Genomic DNA, 22,746 nt, shown 5'->3' on the forward strand with positions numbered 1-22,746 from the left:
TTTATGTAAGTACTGAATCATTAATATGCAGCTTCTTCCATAATTATAAGGCTGACAGATAAGAAACCTGCTGCCGAGGACAGATAAAGAAACTTGGAGATAGTCCTAGATATAAACCCCAGTTCACACTGCTGGAGCATTTGGAAAAGTCTTACAGGACAATGATACTCACTTGAAAAAAGGCAAACTGCAGGGACCCAAAGGGAGCTGTAAAAGGCAGGGGGAATATTTGTTTTCCCTTCCTTTTAAAAGAGAAATTAAGTAGAAGAATCAAAGAGTGAGTGTATTTATTTGAATTAGCATTGTTTGACTTTAAGAGTTATTTCAAAGTTGAAAACCATTTTTTTTCTCAATGAAGATATTCAGAGGAGAAAGACGTCAGTGATACTGTGATATATTTCCATTGATTACAGTGGTGATGTCAGCCTGTGTTCTTGAGTCACTATTTTAAAAATAGTTTTAGTTTAAAAAACGCCTTAGTTAGGGCTCTCTGGAGGAACAGAATCAATCTAAATATATGTATAGGGAAGGCCCTCTGCCATATAAAAGGGCCTTTCTAAGTAGACATAGGGATCAGAAGGGCAAGGGTCCCAAAGGCCATTTGTGGACTCAGAGGAGGAAGAATCCCGAGGGCTGCTTGCACCCTGGGAGCCTCATGACGCAGAAGCAGTGGAAGCAATGGCCCGGAATCTCACAGGGAGCTCTGGAGGTGGGGGGTCCGTGTCAGGAAGCTGAAGAGCTACACTGGAAGGATGAGGAGTCCACACTGGAAGCCTGAGGAACCAGAGACAAGTGTCTGAAGGCTCGAGCAAAAAACGGAGCTCCTCTGCAGAAAAGGGGTGGTCTTGCTTCTTCTTTCCATTTTAATTCTCTCCAGGCTATTAACCAGAGTAGTGCCACCCACATCGCCATCCAAGTGAGGCTTTCCCTCCGTGTCTGTGGTCCACAAGCCAACTGTCCACACAGACAGCCGATGCCCTACTAATCTGCTAGGTGGCTTGGTCAAATCAAGTGAATGCAGCCCAAGTAACTCTGTCTTCCTGAGAACCATGGTGGGTCTAGTCTGTATAAATTGTCATATGTTCAACAACAACATTTTCAGACCTGAATGCTAATTCTCGTGCAGCTTCTGCCCAGTCACCTTCCTTTATTGCTCATGACCTTCACCTAGCTTTTGTAGTATGTGATGCTTGTTCCCCTACCCTTTCAGCTGAATTGAGCTTGACTTCATGGGTTCCTCATGCTCTCTTCTCAAGCAGACCTTCCATGGGCTTCTCTTCCTTCACTCAGTGACAAAAGCATCCTGGCAGGAGCTGGAAATCTCCTTTATTGCTTTGCCCTTTCTTATATATCTTCCCCAGACTCAGGGTCATAGTCCCTGTGTTCTCAATCATTTGAGCCTTTTTCCTGCCTCTTACAAAGAAGGCAAACCACAGTGTCTTCAGGGCATCCAAAATCTCATTTTACCAGTTCCTCCAGAGTTCCACAAAGACAAAAGACATTTTTATTAAACAAAATATATACTATACTTTTCCCGTTTAAGTTTACACAGTGTTCATTAATTGAACATGCTGAAAGGAACTCTGGGAGGCCCGGCAAGAGGACTGCAAGTTTGACTGTAGCCTGGGTCATCAGCATCTTTGTGAGACCATATCACAAATTAGAAAATAAAGAAGAGTTGAGATGCAGTTTAGTTTGTGTTGTCAGCAATAGTGGAGAAAAAAAATGGTGAAAGTAGAGCGGTAAAGATGAAGTTATTTTGTTTTTAGAGCAGTGCTTTCTAATGCTTCTGAAAATATAACCTTTTACTTTTATGTGTAAGAAAAAAATTTTGGAAATTAATTTTAAATTATTACGGTTAGTGTTATATGTCTTGAGTGTTCTGTTTATCAAATCACTGTAAGAAGTATATGTTCTAGTTTTACCCTACACAGACCCTTCATTCTGAGTGATTTCCACATATATTCAAGTCACCCACCTAAAAACTGCACCACACAAAGGCTCATTTTCATTAATGCAACTTTTAAATTTGTTCTACATCAGTCATGTTTTTTTCTTTTCGGTACCGGGAATCAAACTCACGACCTTGCGCTTGCCAGGCAGGTGCTGCGCCGCTGAGCTAAATCTCCAGCGCCTACATCAGTCATCTTAACAGTATGACCAAAGCCTTTGTTCCTTTACCTCAGAATAGTACTTCCAATTCCAAATCTCCTATCATTCCGCTTGGCAAACCTCCCCTCGGAGCTCCCGGTAACCCTTGAACAAACTCAGAGGTATCGCTAAAGTTTTCAGATGCTGAAGTCCTCTCCCACTTCTCTGATTTCTTCTTAACATGTATCATCCACAGTATTTTTCCACATTCCGATCTCATCACACAACCTTCTCTCCTGCTTTCTTGCTGGTTTTATTTTGTCTTTGTCTGCACATTTCGTTTTGATTAGGACGATTCCCAATAAATCAGCCTGATCTGCCATTCAATTCTTGTCTCTGATGTCCAAGCCCCATTACAAGCTCACATTCTAACCTCAAATTGCACAAGCCAAGAGCAGGTCTGTCTGCGTCCCTTGTCACAGTGGCCCATTTGTGATCAGGTTATCTTCATTTTCATAGTCTCACGGGTGAATCATTTCTCTGTCTTCATTTACTTTTTCCCTTGCCACAATCTTTCATCCAGTTCACCAACAAATTTGTTTTTCTTCCCCTTCGATGCATATTTTCTCTCATTATCAATGTCATTCCCACTTTTTAATTACCCCATAACTGCATTATATCAGTAACAGCCTCGGTATTCCCTCCCCGTGTATTCTAACCCTTATTGTGAGCTGTCTTGTTTTATCTTTAACATCACAAGTCACGCCCTTGCTAAAAAATCTTCAAAGACATGAAACATAGAACTAAAACCTTTAACTGTGTACTTGAGTCCTTTGTAATTTGGTCTCTCCCAGCTTTTCAAATACACCTTTCATTATTCCTCACCCACAGATTTCTTTCAGCTCGTCCTATCCAGTCACCCTCCTTCCCCTACACCTTGCATTGCTACCTTGCTGTTTTATCTCCTCCCTGTGCCCACCTGGTAGTCTGTACATTCTTAAAGGGACAGCTCTAGCCTCAACTTCTCCAGGAGTCTCTCCTGACCTTTTCAGGCTACAGTGCATTCCAGTTCCTCTAAATTCTAAAACACCTATGGCTTATGCCATTTGCATGGGCACTGAATCTGTATGCTTTCTATGGTTATTTGCATTTCCTATGTACATATGGTACATTTAAACGTACATTTGATTTCCCAAAATTTATACACCTGAGATAGAAAGTAAACATGAGTTAAATGAATGAGAGATAGTAAATATATGCAGATTATTTAAATCAGGGTACAAGAAAACTTATGAAATATACAAAAAAGTAATAACTGGAGTATATTAGTATTGGTGAGGTTCTAAAGCATTATAAACACTTAAAAATAATCTAAAATATAACACAATCATTTTAAGAGGCCACTTATTTGACACCAAATTCGATGGAGAAAGGGGCTTCACTTTGCTTGTCGTCTTTGTATTTGCTATTTGAATTATGAACTCTCCAATGTGTACACAAAACAGGAGTATCCTCAAATACTCAACAACATGCTTCAACATCAGAAGGAAAAATGCTGTATTCATTTACAGAGAAAAAATAAATAGACTTGGAACATTTGCAAAGAAGTAAGATAAAAATAGATTTTTTAAGTGAATAGAGGGGTTTCATTTAAAACAATGCCAAGGAAGTTCAGAATTCATTTTATTTACTATCATTCAAAAAATATATTTTACTGCAATGATTATCATACTGAAAACTAAGAAAACAATCAGGTGATTATATGTATATATATATGGTTCATTTCAGCATGATAAGAACATCATTACAAGAAGTTCTGGTTTAAAATGCATTATAAAGTATACATAAACATACAACATTAATGTGATATTGAAAGATGGTAACACTACATATTAAATTTCAGAGATATTGTACTTTGAATCACAAATTATTTTTGCAGTTTAAAACATTGCCTATCTTTTAGACAAAAAAAATCACTTGCACATTTTCAAAAGTGCACTGATAAGATTTTAAGGAAAAGATATAACAAATTATTTTAATTTTAATACTGACCTATTATAAGGATTCAATTTGTATCTTATGTTTATTCATTATTAATAACTATATGAGTGTATACTTAGCTTACTGAACAGCCATGAAATTCTAAGTAAGTTCACTATAAAAATATGATATGCAAATAGAATTATATTTCTTAGAAAACACACTGTAGGTATTATATTGACCTCTACATTGATTCCTATTTAAGGATCATGAAATTAAACCGTAAATAATTTTGTGTGCCTAGTATAAATAAATACATTTTCAAGTTGTTATAGAAGTATCACAACCAAAAAGGTGGTTTAAATAAATTTATTTAGAAGTAGAAATAATCCCTTGATTAAGTTAAAAGTATTATTTTTATTTGGACACTTTATAACTTATACATATTATCTTTCAAAATTTTAAGCAAAATAGAAATCTCTCAACTTTAACGTTAATATTTATGATTAAATCAGTTGAAAGTAACATAGAGAAGTATAGTCTATATATATATTTATTGCCAATGTAATACTTTTACTAATCTTCTTACAAAGGCATAATATTATTATTACTTTTGTTTGGGTTAATGACAGCCACTAAATCAGAATATATGTTAAGGCTTAAAATTCCATATTTAACCCTCTTTTTTCTCTTTTGGCAATCAAAATTTTAAGTACAATCAGTTGAAATTTGCACAATGTTAAAAATGTTTGATACTCTAATTTTCAAAATCTATTCAGCCAAAGAAAATTATCACAGCTTTTTACAAAGCGTTCTTCCTACACTGAATGCATCAGAGTCACCTGGCTACTTACAAAAAGTGTATAGTGCCTTGGTGAACTCCAAAGAACTGAAATTCGTAGAACACAAAGAGCTGTAGTTTTACTTTTTATGGTTAAGTTTAGTGATGTATTTTAAATACACATAGAGATCACTTTCATCGTAGGGACTTTGCACCCACACATGACTTACCTGAATTCCTTTTTCCCCCATTCCCTTATTTTCCCTTTAATCCCTCTTCCCCCACTCTTATTTATAAAAGCTTTGATTTCCATTTTTCCTTCTTTTTTCATTCTTTTTGTCCCTTCCTTCATTGCCCCCTTCCTTCCTAGTTCCCTTCCCAATTGAGCATTTTCTTCCTACTTCATAATCTTAGTACACTTTGTAGTTCTTGTTTACACTTTCAGTTTCTCACACCAGAGAAAGAATACAATATTTACACATATGTGTTCAATTTATTTTACTTAAGAGTATGGTCTCAAGGTGCATGCATTTACCTATAAATATCTCAAGTTTATTCTTCCTTATGGCTGAATAGTACTCCATTGTATAAAAATCACCTTGTCCATTCATCAGTTGGGCATTTGGGCTGTTTCCAAGATTTAGCTATTACAAATTGTGCCCCTATAAACATGTATGTGTATATATCACTGTAATATGATGTTTTTAAACCTTTTGGGAAGATACCACAGAAAAGACTATTTGGGTCAAATTGAACCCCTAGTTTTAGCTTTTTGCAGAATGTCCAGACTGTTTTCAACAGTGATTGCACCAGTCTACACACCTGCCAAAAGTGGAGAAGGGTTCCTTTTTCCCCACGTTCTTTCCAGAATTTGATATTGGTTGATTTCTTGATGACAGCCATTCTTTCTGGGGTGAAATGGAATCTCGGTGTTGTGTGAATTTGCATCTGTCAAATGACCAGTGATGGCGAATATTTTTTCATATATTTATTTGCTATTTCTACTTCTTCATCTGAAAAGCATGTATTCATTTGAGATTGAGTCTTTAAATTTGGAGGATTTATTCTTTCTTTGAGTTCTTTATCTATTCTAGATATTAGCCCTTCATCTGAGGAGCAATTGGCAAAATTTTTCTCCCACTCAGTGGGTTGTCTCTTCCCTCTTCAGGATTTCTTTTTCCGTACAAAGGCTTTTAATAAGATGACATCCCATTTGTTGATTCTTTGTGTTATTTTCCATGCAGTTGGGGCTTTGTTCATAAAAATCTTGGCCTTAAACCAATGTTTTCAAGAGTTCTACCTATTCTACCTTCCAACAGACTTAGTGTTTCTGTCTTAAAGTTTAGATCTTTGATCCAGTTCAAATTTAGTTCAGTGCACAGTGACACTAGTGGGTCTAGCTGTAGTCTTTGGTGTATGGAAAGTCAGGTTTTCCAGCACCATTTAAAATAAAGTAAACAGGCTATTTTTCTTCTAGTGAAGATGTTTGGTCCCTTTGTCAAAGGTAAAGTGACTGAATGTGTTTGGAGTTGTTTCGATGTCTTCCAATCAGATCCATTCACCCCTGGGTCTGCATTATTTATTTACTTATTCCTTTCTTTTTCCAGTACCATGCTGTTTTTATCACAGTAGCTTTGTAGTATGATTTAAAGTCAGGGATTCTGATGCCTCCTGACTTGTCTTTGTTGACCAGAATTGTTTTTGCTACTCTAGGTCTCTTCTGGTTCCAAATAACTATTAAGATTATTTTATCTAATTCTTCGAGGTATACTATTGGTATTTTGATCAGTATTACACTAAATCTGTATAAGAAATTTGGGAGTATGGCCACTTTCACTATGTTGTTTCTTCCTATGCAAGAACAATAGATATTCCCACTTTCCTGATGTCTGCTTTGATCTCCTTTTTAAGAATACTATAATTTTCAACCTAAAGGTCTTTTACTTCCTTCGCTAGATTGATTTGTAAGTATTCCATTTTATTAATGCTATTATGAAAGGCCTGGTTGCCCTAAATTTTCTCTCCGTGAATTTGTTGTTTGTGTACAGGAAGGCTACAGATTTTGAGTGTTGACTTTATTTCCAGCTATGCTACCAAATTTGGTTATTAAATCTAAAGCCTTCTGATAGAATTTCTGGGGTCTTCTGTGTAGAGTATCATGTCATCTGTAAATAATGATACTTAAATTCTTCCTTTCCTATCCTTATTCCTTTTATTTCTTTCTCACGTATAACTGCTCTGACTAACGTTTCCAGAGAAAAACTGAGTAAGAGTGCTGAAAAAGGGCATCATTTTCTTGTTCCTGTTTTTAGACTGAAAGGTTTAGCATTTGTCCATTTAATATGATGTTAGCTGCTGGTTTGTCATAGATAGCTTTTACTGAATTGAGATAAAGACCATTTACTCCATTTTTCTGTAGGGTTTTTATCATGAATGGGTGTTGGACTCTATCAGTTGTGCTTCACTACCAAGTCTGACAACTCGTCTTTTAGGGACATGTTCTTATCAAGTGCCTACTCAGGTTCATGGAAGCCAGTTGTAAATGTGGATAAATAAACTAGTAGTGTCATAGAAAATGTCTGGTTAAAACTTAAACTCACTGGAAATAATACCTCAAATTATACCTGTTTTAAACTGGGGTGGATTAAAAGCAGCAAAGAATTTGCAGACTTTTCCATCAAAACATTTAGTTATTCAAGTACTATATACTCCTTAATTGAGAAACTTTATTGCATCACACAGCAAATTTTTTTGCTACTAAGCTCTGTCCTAAAGATTTAAAAGAACAAATCAATTTAAATCTACAAGAATACTGGGATTCATGAGCTTTCAGATTTCAAGAGTTGGGAAGAAAACAAAATGAAACTTTAGATGACATTAAATGGTAATGGGTTTATTGTTTTAACCTGAGAGTTGTATTTGAATATTCATTAGTATGCAAATTGTAAAATAAACTACCATAAGCAAAAATAGTAGAAATTTCTTCTAACTGGGTGTGATGGTGCGTGCCTATGATCCCAGCACTCAGGAAGCAGAGGCAAGAAAACTTTGAGAATGAGGTCAGATTGACCTACATGGTGAAACCTTATTTCAAATAAATAAAAACAAACAAAAGTGCAAATATAAAAATTAACTATAATGCTTAAAAACATTTTTTAGTGTTTTGTTTGTTTTTGTTTTGTTTTTTTGTTTTTGTTTTTGGTTTTTCTCGGGTACCGGGAACCGAACTCACGACCTTGCGCTTGCCAGGCAGGCGCTTTGCCGCTGAGCTAAATCCCCAGCCCCTATTTTCTAGTGTTTTGATACTGGCCTTGCTATGTACCCCAGGTTGGCCTTAAACACCCCAGAATCTTCCTGCCTCAGCCTCTTGAGTCCTGGGATAACAGGAGCATGCCACCATGCCCTGCAACTTTTTAAAAGTATTTCCTTTCATAGAATTACTTTACTAATTCTTATGCTATAGTTTAATATAGAGTTATACAAGAATGAATTCTTTATAAGAAACAAACAAAAGCTCGGAGAAAAGGAATGAAGATGGTTAAAACTCACAATAAGAGGACAGATTTAGGCCCAAGAAGACTTAAAGGGCTGTGGAAGAGGGACTTGGGTATTTATGGTCTTGGATTTAGGGCCCACACTTGCCCCTTAGGTTGGGATTATGCATAGGAGAGTGGCAGAGGAACAGGAATGGAATGGGAGTCAGATGGCATAAATATTACAGGACATGTGGGATTTGGGAAAGAGCTGCAAAGGCCAGGGAAATTGATCACTGTATTTATTAATAGATAATAATTGGAAGCCTACCATTCCATACTATTGGAAACTTAAAAAAAAAAAAATCTTTATTTCTTCAGGAATGTGTGGTTCCTGTTGATGCTTGCACCAGGAAGCCTCTTACCTGAGAGCATAAAGGAATAGAGCACAGCTTGTTCTCTGCCACATCAGTAGGGGTCCACTCCTGCCACGTGGCTGTGTCTGTTACAGAAGATCCTTAAGGAATAACACAGCACAACAGTATTATCAGGAAGCATGTCCTGAGTCAGCTGTAAGCCAAGAACTTTACACACAGTGTTTTATTTTCCCCTGAAAATGCCTTCCTACCCCATTGTCTAGATAAAGAAATCTGTGCTCAGATGCTACTTTGTAGGAAACAACGCCAGCCCTCTCCATTAGTTCTGTGAGTGTTCCAGGTCTACATTTACTCCACTACAGGTTTATATCGTGTCTTCAGAACATAGGTTTCCTTATTTTAATGCTGAAAACTGTCAGTCATGATGCATAAAAAGGCAACAGCCAGAGGGTACAATTAAAAGTAGATGGAATCATCATTGACTCCATTCAGGACTCCTTTCAGTGTTTTGCAGGAAAACTTCTGAAACTAGGGTCCATGGAGTAATTTTTTTCTCTACTGACTTCTCTGAATCCTTGAATACTGGGGTGGATGGTTTCTTTTATGGAAGAGGGGATAAGAACTCATATTCTCACGCTTCATAAGGGGTAAAATTGGAGTTCTGAGTAGACAGTACGTTACACCTGCTTTCCATTGTTGAGTAGCCTAAAAGGATGCAGTGCCCCGAAGTGTTTCCTGTATTTGAGTAGCCCGGATACCCTCCTAGGAGAATGTATCTTCATTTGTATCCTTACTCTGAGAGTGGGAAGTGTTGGGTACAAATTTTCCAGGCTGCTATTTTCGGAACATATGGGCAAAGCTGAAATCTATGAACATATGTATGTATGTTTGTGTACGTATATGAGCATGTATATTTGTATAAGCAACCACATTTTTATTCTCCCCCTCAATCTCCCTCCCTCTTCTACATTTGGAAGATATTTGAAAGATGGAACATGTGTTGGGTGGGCAGGCAGTAAGTATTATTTCATAATAATTAACAATCGTGTGTGTATGTATTTCCCTCAACAAATCTACAAGCAATTAATCTACTCTGTAGCTAAAAATTATGCCACATGAATTATTTCTTTGTGTACATATGTTATATATTCTTTTATGAAGGCAGAAAGGATAAGTTATAAACTTGCTAGGAATATTTGTGTCTAAATTACTATGTATGCATGTACAGACAAATAAAGATTTGCTGAATTTAACAGTACACAAATATAAATAGCTATGATAGCTGGTGGCATTACTGTAGCATATTCACTCTAAAGACATCATGAAAGATAGGTGGGTTTCATGCTCACATAAATAAGTATGCACCTATGAGGAACAATCCAGGAATATACACATGGTGTGTATATCATGGTGTGAGTTCATACACAAGACAGGTTTTTCATTTATTTGACAAACTTTGTTGAAACTATTGACTGTCTTGGCCTTTTAAATACTCAATTATACTGATTTTATATTTGAAGTGTATCTAAATATCAAGAACTATACAATTATGTGTACTTTTTCAAAGCAAGCCGTAGACAACTATGTCTTCTTTTCTGTATTTCCTTTCTCTGTCCTTTGCATTTTAAATAAATCAATAAAAATGGCTAAGAGATATGGTTGATTTTGCAATTTTTAGATGGTGTAGTCCATTTAAAACCTCCATCTCCCACACAAAATGGTCCAACGTTACCCTCAGCCTTTTCAGAAAATGGGAAGGTGAAAACTAAATTACATTCAGAATACAATTTCACTACAGAAATATAGATTAAATGCTCTGGGTATTATTTGTTTATTTAAACCTTTATGGCATCATAGGCATTTTAAATGGTATTTGACTCCTCAAACTAAGGATTTTAATGTTGGAAAACCTAAAGGGACTCTTTAGCATCGTATCTGACTTAATGGTAAGAGTACCTCACTTTCCATTCAAGGTGTAGCCATTTCCTCAGCATGCACTATGTCATACTGTGCTCTAAGGATAAGGTATATGTACACTTCACAGAGTAATGGCCTTCTGTTCTCTGTGAACCTGAAGTGAAAAATAAATCATAATAAACACAATATTTGGTTCTTTGCTCGGTTAACCTCCTTGCGTGCCGAAGGTGGTTGAACAAAGCCATTTTACCCAAAAATCCTCTTTTTCCTTCAGGAAATCATTATACTCTTGATGAGGATTTCCCAACCTCAATTACTGTCCTCTTATTTCAGAAATATTAACCTACACTTTTAAAAATAGCAATCAGAGCACAATTAGAAGGTTTTTAACCCAGAAACATCACACATATCAGCCCAATACCCAATTTCTGGTCTTCCTCTTAGCGTTCTCTTATTACGATCTCACAAGCACTGCTTTCCTAAGAGCACCTTTCAAGTCCCTGCCTTTCACTGAAATGTGGCTGCTACTGTGTACTTGTTTTAAAAATGGCTTTGACAGAATTGCTAATGTTCTCATTCCTTCAGGATATTTCCTAATACTTGTAGCCTTTTCATGTTTCTAATTAGGCCAGTAATGGTCCCTGAAGTTAAACCAATTAAAATTATTTACTGTGACACACAGTGTGGAGATAATTATCTGATATCTGAATCCAACTTCTGCTTACTTCGCAACATTACTTAATAGAAAACAGAGAAACTGATGCCTGTGCTTTCATTTTACTTGTCTACCAAATGTGTTTGCCCTATAGCAAACTGTTTAAATAAAGCATTAAAATCTTTGTGGTGCTAATCAAAATGTTTAAAATCCACTCACACTCCCTTTATAGTTCTGAAAAGCATATAAAAACTCTTACACATTACCTTTTACATGATAGTTGCTGACCAATGTAGTATTAGACCCACATTATATACAGATAGTGCAGCTTCTGCACTTTCCACTGGCCACACATTTCTCTGTTCCTGCACTCCTTTTCTGTAATTATTTTTTTTTCTTTTCAACAGTTCTCTTCCTTTCTGTTTCTCTTTGTTTTGCCATGCTTTGTTTCAGTATCGCATAGTGCATCACTAAGGACATAAATCTGATAGACTTTGAAATATAAGTTTCATATGAACAGAAGTCATTCTGTACAGTCTAAACAGTTATAATAGCATCAAACAAAACAAGTCATATTTATTGTCGTTTTATTTTTCCGCAAAATGAGGTGTTTCGGAAGGCTGGGTGTTTACAAAAGGGATTAATTAACAGCAGAAGTCTTAGCAAAAATTAAGTTTACATTTAATGTAAAGCACAATCCCTCCAGAAAAAAAAAGGCACAGAGCAAGTAAATCATGTCGTGAAGTAATGCTTTTCATTAAGAGTTGGCTGCCGTTACACAGAGAATTTGGATAAACGTAAAGACAGAGCCTGTAACTTAGACTTGCATATGCTGTAGTTAAATGCCAAAGTGCAGTCTCATAAAGAATTATTGCTTAGACACTTTGAGAACATTTAGCCCATAATCCCAATGCAAATTATTCTAAGAGAAAATTGAGTTTCATGCCAAAATGCCACCTTGAGACAGACAATGTACAGTTGGCCATTTAGCCTGATCTTAGGATGAATCCTTATACTGTTTCCTGCTTTTTGTTCAAATACTCATGAAAACCCACCCAGAAACAGTACAGACAGATACATTTTCCAAGTCACCGTGTGCTTAACTAGAGGCCCATGGCATCATGTAATAACTTTAATGTCGAGAAACAAATTGCAACAGGGAGAATTTAGGCATGCCATTCAATTCAGAGCCATAGCCCAAGAGATTAGGTTCTGGAAATTTCTAGCCCACACCCTGGCTTTGGAATGCTGATGGAAAAGATTCTTGCCTGGGAAGGATCCTGAGATGTCCAAAGAGAGCAGGGAATGTTGATCAGGGCGCCTCCCATGCGGGGGCAGGCGCTAGGCCAGGAGAGTGCCTGAAAGAGTAGGTGGTATGTTCTGAAGCTTAGAACACTCCAGTATGGCTGAAACCCTGCATATCAGCTTGCCTTCATCCAAGTGGAATCTTAGCAGAATTACCGTGCTCATGGATATGTAGGATTGAAGAATTTGGCACTCCTCCTATATCATGTGTTTTTGTATATCCTTTGTATACCTTTCATTAACACAATAAGCTTCTTATATTCTGATTACTTCTGTATGTCCATAAACAAATTCTTTTACCTTTAACTTCAGTCAAAAGCATTTCTTCAAAGTTAACAACTTTGAGTCTTCTCTTTTTGGGATAGGTGAAGGTGTGGATTATAGATGTTAAAGTATCTTTAAAGATCAGCAGAAGGTGGACATTTCAAGTATTTTTTACTTAACTAAAGTTTGCTATTTTAAATAATTTATGCATAATATTTTTCATTGATGTATATTTTAAGCATAGTATCGAGGTTATCTTTGTCTTCTCAACTATTTCATAATGGTCTAAATAACTATGATTTGAAAAGAACTTTATACACAGAAGAATACTCATTGTTAGATTTGACATACAATTCAAGAGCTCTGGGTTTCATGCTATTAATACAGCAAGGGCTCAAGGAAAATGGTACACAGGGATAAATAAATTATGAGATTGCCTGTCTTCAAGATTAAATTGTAGGAAAGAGAATAGACAATCAACAAATGAAAAAATAAGATACTACCAGGATAAATATAAATGAAAATGAAAGGATAAAGCAGGGTAATGATGTACAGAGTAATAAAAATGACAATGGTGTAAGATGATATTTTTGTTAGCTGTAGTGGTTGGTAACAAAAGTTTAAAGAGGGGAAGTTATATGTCAGAATCTACAGAACAGAGCGGATGAACACAGCAATTTGAATTGTTTAGAACAGAACAGTACTGGTTCTTTCACTGTCTTAGTTACTTTTCTCATTGCTCAAACAAAACATGTAACATTGAAAATGAACGGAGGAAAGGGTTATTGTAGCTCACAGTTTGCACAGTCATGGTTGGCTGGCTCCAAGGCAAGGTACCATGGGAGACAGGCATTACAGAGGAGAAATAGTCCATGGTGGACAGAAGGCAGCAAAGCAGCAACTTAGCAAAGAAGCAGCAAGTGGTGACCCCAGCCATCTTTCTGTCCCTTATATGACATCCAGGCTACACTCCCTAAAACTGGTCAGCATTCACACCCAGGGTTGGCCTTCCCATTATACACACTCCGAACTACACCAGGACAATCAGTAGATTAATTCAGTAATCACAAACACTTGATCCCAGCATCATACTCTCCAGATCCACCCACCTTGGGGAGAAATCAATACACAAGCCATAATATTCTTTCTTTCTTTCTTTCTTTCTTTCTTTCTTTCTTTCTTTCTTTCTTTCTTTCTTTCTTTCTTTCTTCTTTCTTTCTTTCTTTCTTTCTTTCATTCATTCTTTCTTTCTTTCTCTTTCTTTTTCTTTCTTTATTTTGTTCTTTCATTCTTTCATTTGTTCTCTTTTTCTCCCCTTCCTTCTTCTTTCCTTTCTCCCATCCTTTCCATTCCCTCTCCTTCCCTTCCTCCATTTCTCTCTTCCTCCTTCCCTCCCTGTCTTTTCTTTCTCTCTTCCTCCCTTCCTCCATCACTTCCTCTTCTTCCATCTTTCTTTCATTCTTTTCACTTCTTTTGAGATGACTTTAGTCTCAAGTACAACATTATTATGTTTTAGGTGACTTTAGTCTCAAGAATAACATTATTTCAAAATTTCAAACATCTACTTAGGGACATAACTGTTAAGCCCTTTAACCCAGGAAGCCTATGAGGAGAAGCAGAGTGCACCAAGGTTATTTTTCCTTTGCTAGCTCTAACTCCTGCTCGCCCATTCAGTTGCCTGGATTCTTAACCCTTCAGTGGTTTTCCAATTTGGGGAGAGTGATTTTGGAAAAAGGATCTTATGAAAGAACATGGCTATGTACAGCACTAGAAATATTTATATTTGGCTTTTGATCTCTTAGACTACTTCATAGACTTGGCCAACAACAAAGGAAACCATTTAGGAAATCTCCAGTTGCTCTCATGGAGAAGGGAAACGGAGATGACTTTTTCTTGTAGAACACCAACACTCAATTCCCGTGTGTTCCTACGTGGATTCCTTTGGTTAAGATCATTGTCCCGTATCAAGGCTATCTTGAGCTCACTTGCATTCTGGACAGCTCTAGATTTTTTCTGATAGTTCATATTCAGGCCTCTAAAATCACATGTATTTTTTCTCCAATTGATACTATGACAGCCTTCCCCTAGTGTATTTCACTCTCTCTCTGTTCTACTGACTCAAATCCATCCTTTTTCTCATGAGTAGTATACTGTGTCCTTAATTCTAGGAATCACAATACAAACTCTTGAGTACTTCCTTAAAGCTATCTCAGAGATCCTGAATTAAGAATGTAGCCTCTCATCTAGGCATTATAGCAGCTGCCTGGAATCTCAGGACACAGGAGGATCTTCAATCCAAGGTTAAACCTAGGCTACATAGCAAGTTCAAGTCCAGTTTGTATTAAATAGTGAGACTGTGTCTCAAAAAAATGCAGCTTCTGTCCCTCTCTCACGGGGAGGGCTTAAGTAGCTTTTAAGACAGTAGAAGTGGACTGGAATGTTTTTCCAGTACTCTCTCTCTCTCTCTCTCTCTCTCTCTCTATATATATATATATATATATATATATATATAGTATATATGATATTTATTGAGTTTTTATTACCTATTATTTATAATTCCCTTTTATATCTTAAAATAGTGATAGTTATTATGTCCTTCCATGTTATAGACTGTCTGATAAATAGGTGCTATTATCAGTGCCTTTTATTTTTTGATGGTACCAGGAATTGAACTCATGACTTACCGCTTGCAGTGCAGGCTCTGTGCCATGGAGCTATATCCCCTGCCCGTATTAATATCTTTTGAAAGGTGAGAAAGTGAGGTGTAGTGAGGGTAAGTAACTTGTCTAAACTCGCATTGTTTACCTTGAGTAAACAATGTCATTAGTACTCTCCATGCGTTTTTCAGTTCTGTTATTGGACTTTGACTTTTGACTGTTTACCTGTGAGTGTTGCATGAAGTGTCACTTACCACTTTTGAGGTCCCTACTTTATAAGCCTAGCATACATCTTTGCAATACAGGGGAGATGGCACCAATCATTTTCTTCTTCGATTTCCTGGCTTTATAGGAAGTTGATAAAAACGAGTCCCATTTTATCATTCAGTCATGTGTGTATCAAGAAGTTTGGGTTATAGGATGAGGAGACAGGGCTAGGGTGGTACTCAAACTCCTGTGAATACAGTGCAGACTTTCTGCTGGGTTTCTATGCAGTCAGTGGAAATATCAGTGTTATACTTGCTTCGGTTGCCTCTAGACATATTTCCCCCAGACATCTTGAATGTGTTCTCAGGGATCTTCAGCATACAAGTGTTGGTCACTCTGGATCTTTGCCCATAAGCATTGGGAAGATTGTAAATGGCACAAACAATTCTCTCAACATGTTTTTGGTGCTCTGTTCACATTCCATTTCCTGGCTGGTTCACCATTTGCTGCTGGAATACTGAAAATGAACACTTTCACTTCTGGCCACCTAGCTTCTGTTGGCTAACACAGCCCGCTTACCTGGATTCTACACAGGGGTGGCAACAGTACTAGGGTATGAAATTCTTCATTTCCTGATTCAAGAGTAGTGATCCTGCTGATTATTTCATTCCCAACTTCCCTGGTAGGTGAAGCCAAGATTTGACTTTTCCTGACACCTCAGCTTAGTCTACTTCTTCTCCTTTATTATGGCTAATATCCAGCTGACCCTCCCAAAACTTCATATAATCCTGTGTGGGGCTCCTTGGAGGTGGCTGGATGTACAGTATGTGATTCTGAGAGCAAGTATATGATGCTGGAGTAAGCATGTGTGATTGCTAAATTGGTTTTAGTGTGGTTTGGCATAGTTCTGGGTGTGGATAATGGGGAGGTCCACCCTGGGGGTGGGCAGCACCATGCAAAGGGCAAGTGGCTTGGATATAATACAAGGGACAGAAAGAAGGCAGGGCTGCTGCTGCTACTTTGCTACTTTGCTACTTTGTTGCTTTGTTGCCTTCTACCCACCATGAATTGTTTCTCCTCTGTGCTGCCTCTCTACCATGCCACCCTGCCTTGAACTAAAACCTCTACAAACTGTGAGCTAAATAAACCTTTCCTCATTTAACTTTGGGTATTGGCTATTCTGTCTCAGCAATGAGAAAAGTAACTAAGGTACCCTTTCTTTTCTTCATTCCTTTAACTAAGAGATTGCTCCTGAAAGCATATTTCTCCTGAAATAGGAAGATTTTTAAATTCTTTATTGTATCAGTCAAGTTTTATTTCTCTTTAGAGTCAGATTAATATCTGACTTTTTTTTTGAGACAGGGTCTCCCTATGTAGTTTAGTCTGGTTTTGAACTCCTGGCGATTCTTCTATCTCAGCCTCCCAGCAATGTCTGACTTTGTAAAAATAGGTCTGTTTTACTTAGTTTTCACATTTGTTGACATGAATACTTTAATTATGTACTTACATTTATTTTTCTTTTTCATCTTAAATATTTATTTTTATTTTCATTTCTACTTTATATTTCTGAGGTTTTTATTCTTTTCAAAGTAATGATTTTGGCTATGTTGATTTCCTCCTTTTAATAATATGTTCTTATATTAGTGACTTTTCTTCATTATTTTGTTACTTTTACCTTCTTTGCATTTATTTTTTTCTAACTTATTTTCACACTTACTGCTATTACTATAAATATTTAACCACATATTTTCTTTCCCCTATTCTTTTGTTTTCATATGTGATGTACAACTTCCACATACTTTTCACTTCTATTTTCCATTTTATTATAATTTATTGATAGAGGGTTATTTTTAAAATTTAACATCGAACATTTGAAGCTTTTTTTATTGTCATTGATGTCTAATCTGGTTTTTTTTACTTCTCTGAGGATTTATCTATCCTGTCAATCCTTCTGGACTTCCTTACAGTTGTTATTGGATTCCTGAATGATGGAGTCTTATAAATCTTTTCTGTATCTTTGGAGAAATGGACAATTCATCAGTTGTTGCTACTTCAAGAAGTGCTATGTTTAGCTTCCTTATTCTGCATGTCATTGTTCCTCACTGTTAGATTGGTTTGCATTTTTTCCTACTTGATCTGTCTCTGAAAGATATGTTAATATTTCATTATCCTTTGCTGGATTTAACTTTTTCTTGCCATCAGTATTATTTGATTTTATTCTGTATGTATCTTCAGTCCAAATTTCATTTCAGAGTAGTCTAGGATGTATTATACCCTCCTGGTTAATTAAAATGTTGAGTGTTTAATGGCTGTTATTTTTTTATCTTGGCCTATTATGGCCTGAAAGTCATATATTAAGCTGTATTAGTTTTCCTTTAGTGAATATTTTCATGGTATATCTTTTCCAATCCATTTTGTTTCCTGTCTTCTATTTCCTTATGTTATACATTTGTCTTTTTCAGTCAACATATTTATTTCACCCATTTTGGCAAACTTTATTTTTTCTGATTTCCCTCTGATAGTAAAATATTTAAATCAGAGGAGAGATATGCCAACAAGACAGAGTGGCTCCCAGTCTTGCAACATTTGGCTGTGAACCAGCTGAATAGATTAACACACCTAGAATATGAGCTACTCTTGTCTTTGCTGTTTTCTTTCACACCTAACTCTTCCCACTTACTATGCACTTTTGTGATTTACTTCTGGATCTTTGTATAGTTGCTTTTTCCTTTTCCTTCTGGTAAGACCTTCAGTGCCCCTTCCTTTACTATTTTCTAGAAAATCAATATCCACCTGTGTTCTCTAGCTTTACCCCTTGTTTTAATTTCACTGCGCATTTAAGTTCTGTCTTAATTTTATCTATTCATTCATTCATGTACTTGGTGTTTATAGCTAAGTCATTCTAAGTTCCACAAATACAGGTGTTCTTGTATCCATCACAGTCAGAGAACTTAGTAGAGTTCCAGGCATACAGTAGACACTAACCTGTAGTGGTTAAAAGACTAAGCCATCCTTAAAGAAAGGATATCAATTTGAAGGAGGAGCCAACACCTGGGGAAGCAATGAAAATGTGACACATGAGCTGAGATCAGCAGTGACCTATACCCAGCATTGTTCCAAGAGAGAAACACTCTCACCAACAGCATGAACTTAGGCCCTATAATTAAGTTCATTCTCCCCCTGACACTTCTTGAATTTGTGCTTATGAGCATATTAGTTAACTCTTCTGTGCTAGTTTCTTCATTATAAAATGTGATAATAATGGAATTTGTCACAACATACATTAAATAAGCTAATTCATAGCTTAGAACAGTGCTTGGGCCACAGAAATCTTCCCTCTGTGTTAGGGACTAGTATTACCAGAAGCATCTCTATCAAAAAATGATGTACTATGCTGCTGTCTTAGCGTGATGATGTTAGAACTTTCAATCAATCTAAGTTTCCCTTGCACTGATTCTATATTCACAAAGGAATCTTCAAATGACTGTTTTGCTTCCCTTTTCATATGAAATAGGGAGTTAATTGTCCAGGTCCTTTCTTGAGACTCAGGGCTGTTAAATTCATTATAAATTAATAAATTTTTTTTGAACTGACTAATAAATCTGTCCATAAGGGTAAATTGTCTGGATAGGCTATCTAAACATAGAATATTCTGGTTCACTCTGTCAGTTACTTTTTGTGAATTAATTAACATGGAGTTTTGTTTAAAATCTTCATAAAGATGATTAATACCTAAGATATTGGTCTGTCTTGAAGGTATCAGGCAAAGACCCTGAACTATGAAGTCAGTGTCTTAGAAAAAAGTGCTAAACCTCTTCCAGGCTGACAGCAAATAGTCTCCCTACATTCCATATGCAGAGCTTTCCGGTCATTTGAAATTTTAGGATCACGCTATTATCTTTCTGTTATAGATGATCAGAGAAGCACTCACCCAAGATCTCATGAGCATCAGTGACTGGACCCGCAATCAGTCTCCACTTGTGCCATCAGCAAAGCTTTTTACTATATAGGTACTTGGCTTCAATACTACCAAGCAGAAGGTTGATCAGAAAATTCTTCATGTACAGATAAGTCCTTTGCAATATTTGCTTAATAGTAAGAACTTGATGTAAAAGAACTTTGCAAAATCAAGGGAACTTTTAGTTACCTATGCAGCTCCATTTATAGTTACTCTCAGTATACTCATAGAGTATTCATTCCTCATACAGATTTGCTAGCATAATGTCAATAGTGCTTTACATTTTTATGTTACACTCAACAAACTGAGGTAATAGGTTTAATTGGTGAGGAAAAAGAACATGCTTGGTGTAAATTTATTTTTTTTTATTTTTATTTTTTTTGTTTTTCTTCTGGTAGCAGGAATCGAACTCAGGACCTTGTGCTTGCCAGGCAGGCACTGTGCTGCTGATCTAAATCCCCAGCCCTGCTTGGTGTAAATTTAAAAAACTACTTCAGAAAAGTGAAATGTGGAATGCAAGTTACAGTTTAGCTGATTGAATAATTCGGTCATTCGAATTTAAATTTTTCATCCCCCAAATCCATTTGGATTAGCAGCAGATTTCTTATAAATAATATCTTCTCACATATATCAGTAATGTAATTGGTGAACTATTTGACAAGACAGTGGAAACTGAAATAAAACTATCACTTTGCTTTAATTCTGTTGTTGGGCTCTGCTCTATTTTCTGAAGATGAGTTTCCCCTCGTTCCATCCATCTCCTCCTGCTTAGAAGGCACCTACACTGCTGAGCTCTGTGGTCCTGGTTTCAGGTTTTGTTGAATATCATCTTTATTAATGCCTTCAAAAATAAATTGAATATTAACAAATCCATGAGATATCATGGCCAGTCACAGAAAAATCGAAACAAACTGAAATGAAAGCATGGAATTCTATGGTAAAGAATGCGGTAATAATGACAAATGAAAAGAATGACAATTAAATTAGAAGAGAGGAGGAACATGGAAAACTGTAGTAATAATGCTAAATAAAGCTCAAGAACAGTGATATACATACATTTATTTGGGTGGGGGCTGTACCAGGATTCAAACTCACACTTGCCAGGAAGGCACTACACCATTGCGCTAAATCCCCGGCCCCCCAGTGATATGTACTATTCCATATGTACTATATTGCATATGTATATTCCATTGTGTGTTAATTCAAGAAAACATACATGTCTTATATACTTGAATGTAATTTAGGAAAAGAGAACAACATCATTAAGAATATCAAAAGACTACCATTAAAATTGAAAAATTTATCTTAGCACTCCTGAGATTTATGCTTTCTTTCCATTTGTTTATTTATTTATTTATTTATTTATTTAAGATCCTGGACATTGACCACAGGACCTTCACACCACACTGAGCTACCTCCCCAGCCTGTTTCATTTTTCATTGTGAGACAGAGTCTTGGTAAGTGGCTCAGACTGGACTCAAACTTTTGATATTCAGCTTCAACCTCCCAAATCCTGAGATGAAAGGTGTGTGCCACCAAACTTCTTTACTTTTTATTCTGTTCCTGTTCTCTTGGTTCACCTTTCCCTTTGCAGCCCCATGGATGATTTCTCTTATTCCCTCAGAGCCTTGGATCTTTTTGCAAATAGAGGCAGTGTACAAGCATCCAGTGATCACTTGCCTGAGCTGTGAGTTCTCACTCAAGTCTCTGTGTGATTTTAGATTGCACGATGCACTGTCTCATTATATAAATATTTCTAAACATTTTCCACTTAGGTGTATTTGCCCTTTGGTTCTATACAATAATTTTGTGGACATTATTTATTATTTTTTAATGTTTTAGTAGATTTTCATAGTTTTATGCTTGGATCCTTCAGTAGCATTTTTGCAGTAATATACTACATTTCATGTAGAGTTTTCAGTTTGTTTAAGGCTAGATTCTTGTCCCAGAAATTGAGTTATATACAAGTGTTAAAAGAAAAACAGGGGCTGGAGATGTAGCTCAGTGGCACAAGTGCTTGCCTGGCAAGCACAAGGTCCTGAGTTCGATTCCCAGTACCTAAAAGAAAAGAAAAGAAAAAAAAACAACGACCATAACAACAACAATAGTACTACTACTATTACCAGTGGGTTCTTAGGTATTAGTAGTAGTGAAGCAAGACAAAAATGAAAATCAGAAGTATAGAAAACACGTTTTCAAAAACAAACTGCCATTTCATTCTCAGACTTTAGGAAAGTTTCTTAACCCAAGTCCTGAGTAGTAAAATGGAGGAAATTATACTCAATTTGTACATCTGACCACCTAGACATAGGGGTGATTTTGCTTTGTAAATAAACTGACTCAAGCAACCATTCTTTCTCTAAACCACTTTCCTGGTATTCACTGTCTCTCTGCTTGTAACTCTTTTCTATAAAGACATATTGTCTCATAAGAATACTTCTCTGTTATGAAGTTTTTAGCGAATACGCTGGAAAGAGTGTTTTATTCTACTAAAAAGCAATAGGAAATGTGAAATTTAGATTACACAGATTTAAAAGGAGCAATAAATATGTTCTTGAAGTTACAGCTAAAAAAATAAAAAAATGCTCTATTTTCTACCATTATTCCAATTAAATGACAAAAACAATCACCAGAATATAGTGATTTGGGGACTTATTTCAAAAGTTGTATACATAACATTAAACTTGTTCATAGTCGATAAAACTTGGAAAAATAGGCATTCCACGATGCTACCAAACGGCTGCAGTGCCCTGATAAAAGTTAGAAATTGCTTTAGGTAATCTGTCAGTGCAAGCAAATGTCCAGCAATCTCTCCTGCTAATGTCAGGCTGCCTAATCACCACATCTAATAGGTCCTGGCATCTGCATGCTTCAGTGGCCAGCAATGGCATAACGGCCAGTCCTCGGCAGTAAAGAGTTAAACACTCCTCAGTCCACACTTTGAACAAGTTTTGTGCCATGCCCTTTTAGACAATGACTAGCTGTTAAGCGCAAAACTAATTAACATTTCAAAAACTAGTGTTAATCAGTATTAGGAAGACTCTGGGGAAACACTTCCCTGCAGAGACCTTTTTCTTCTTT

General features: G+C 36.4%; 1 long non-coding RNA gene across 1 annotated transcript in view; it reads left to right on the top strand.

Annotated features, from left to right (window-relative positions):
• Positions 1-21,328, top strand: part of LOC102024337 — a 43,015-nt gene extending 21,687 nt beyond the window's left edge. Inside the window, exons 3-4 of the long non-coding RNA XR_260572.1 lie at positions 19,619-19,768; positions 21,037-21,328. This is a non-coding gene — a long non-coding RNA (uncharacterized LOC102024337). The remainder of the gene's footprint in view (positions 1-19,618; positions 19,769-21,036) is intronic.
• Positions 21,329-22,746: the final 1,418 nt, after the last annotated feature.

This window comes from Chinchilla lanigera, unplaced genomic scaffold (assembly GCF_000276665.1).
Source record: "Chinchilla lanigera isolate Chin_1 unplaced genomic scaffold, ChiLan1.0 scaffold00017, whole genome shotgun sequence".
In the NCBI taxonomy this organism is placed as follows: Eukaryota; Metazoa; Chordata; class Mammalia; order Rodentia; family Chinchillidae; genus Chinchilla; species Chinchilla lanigera.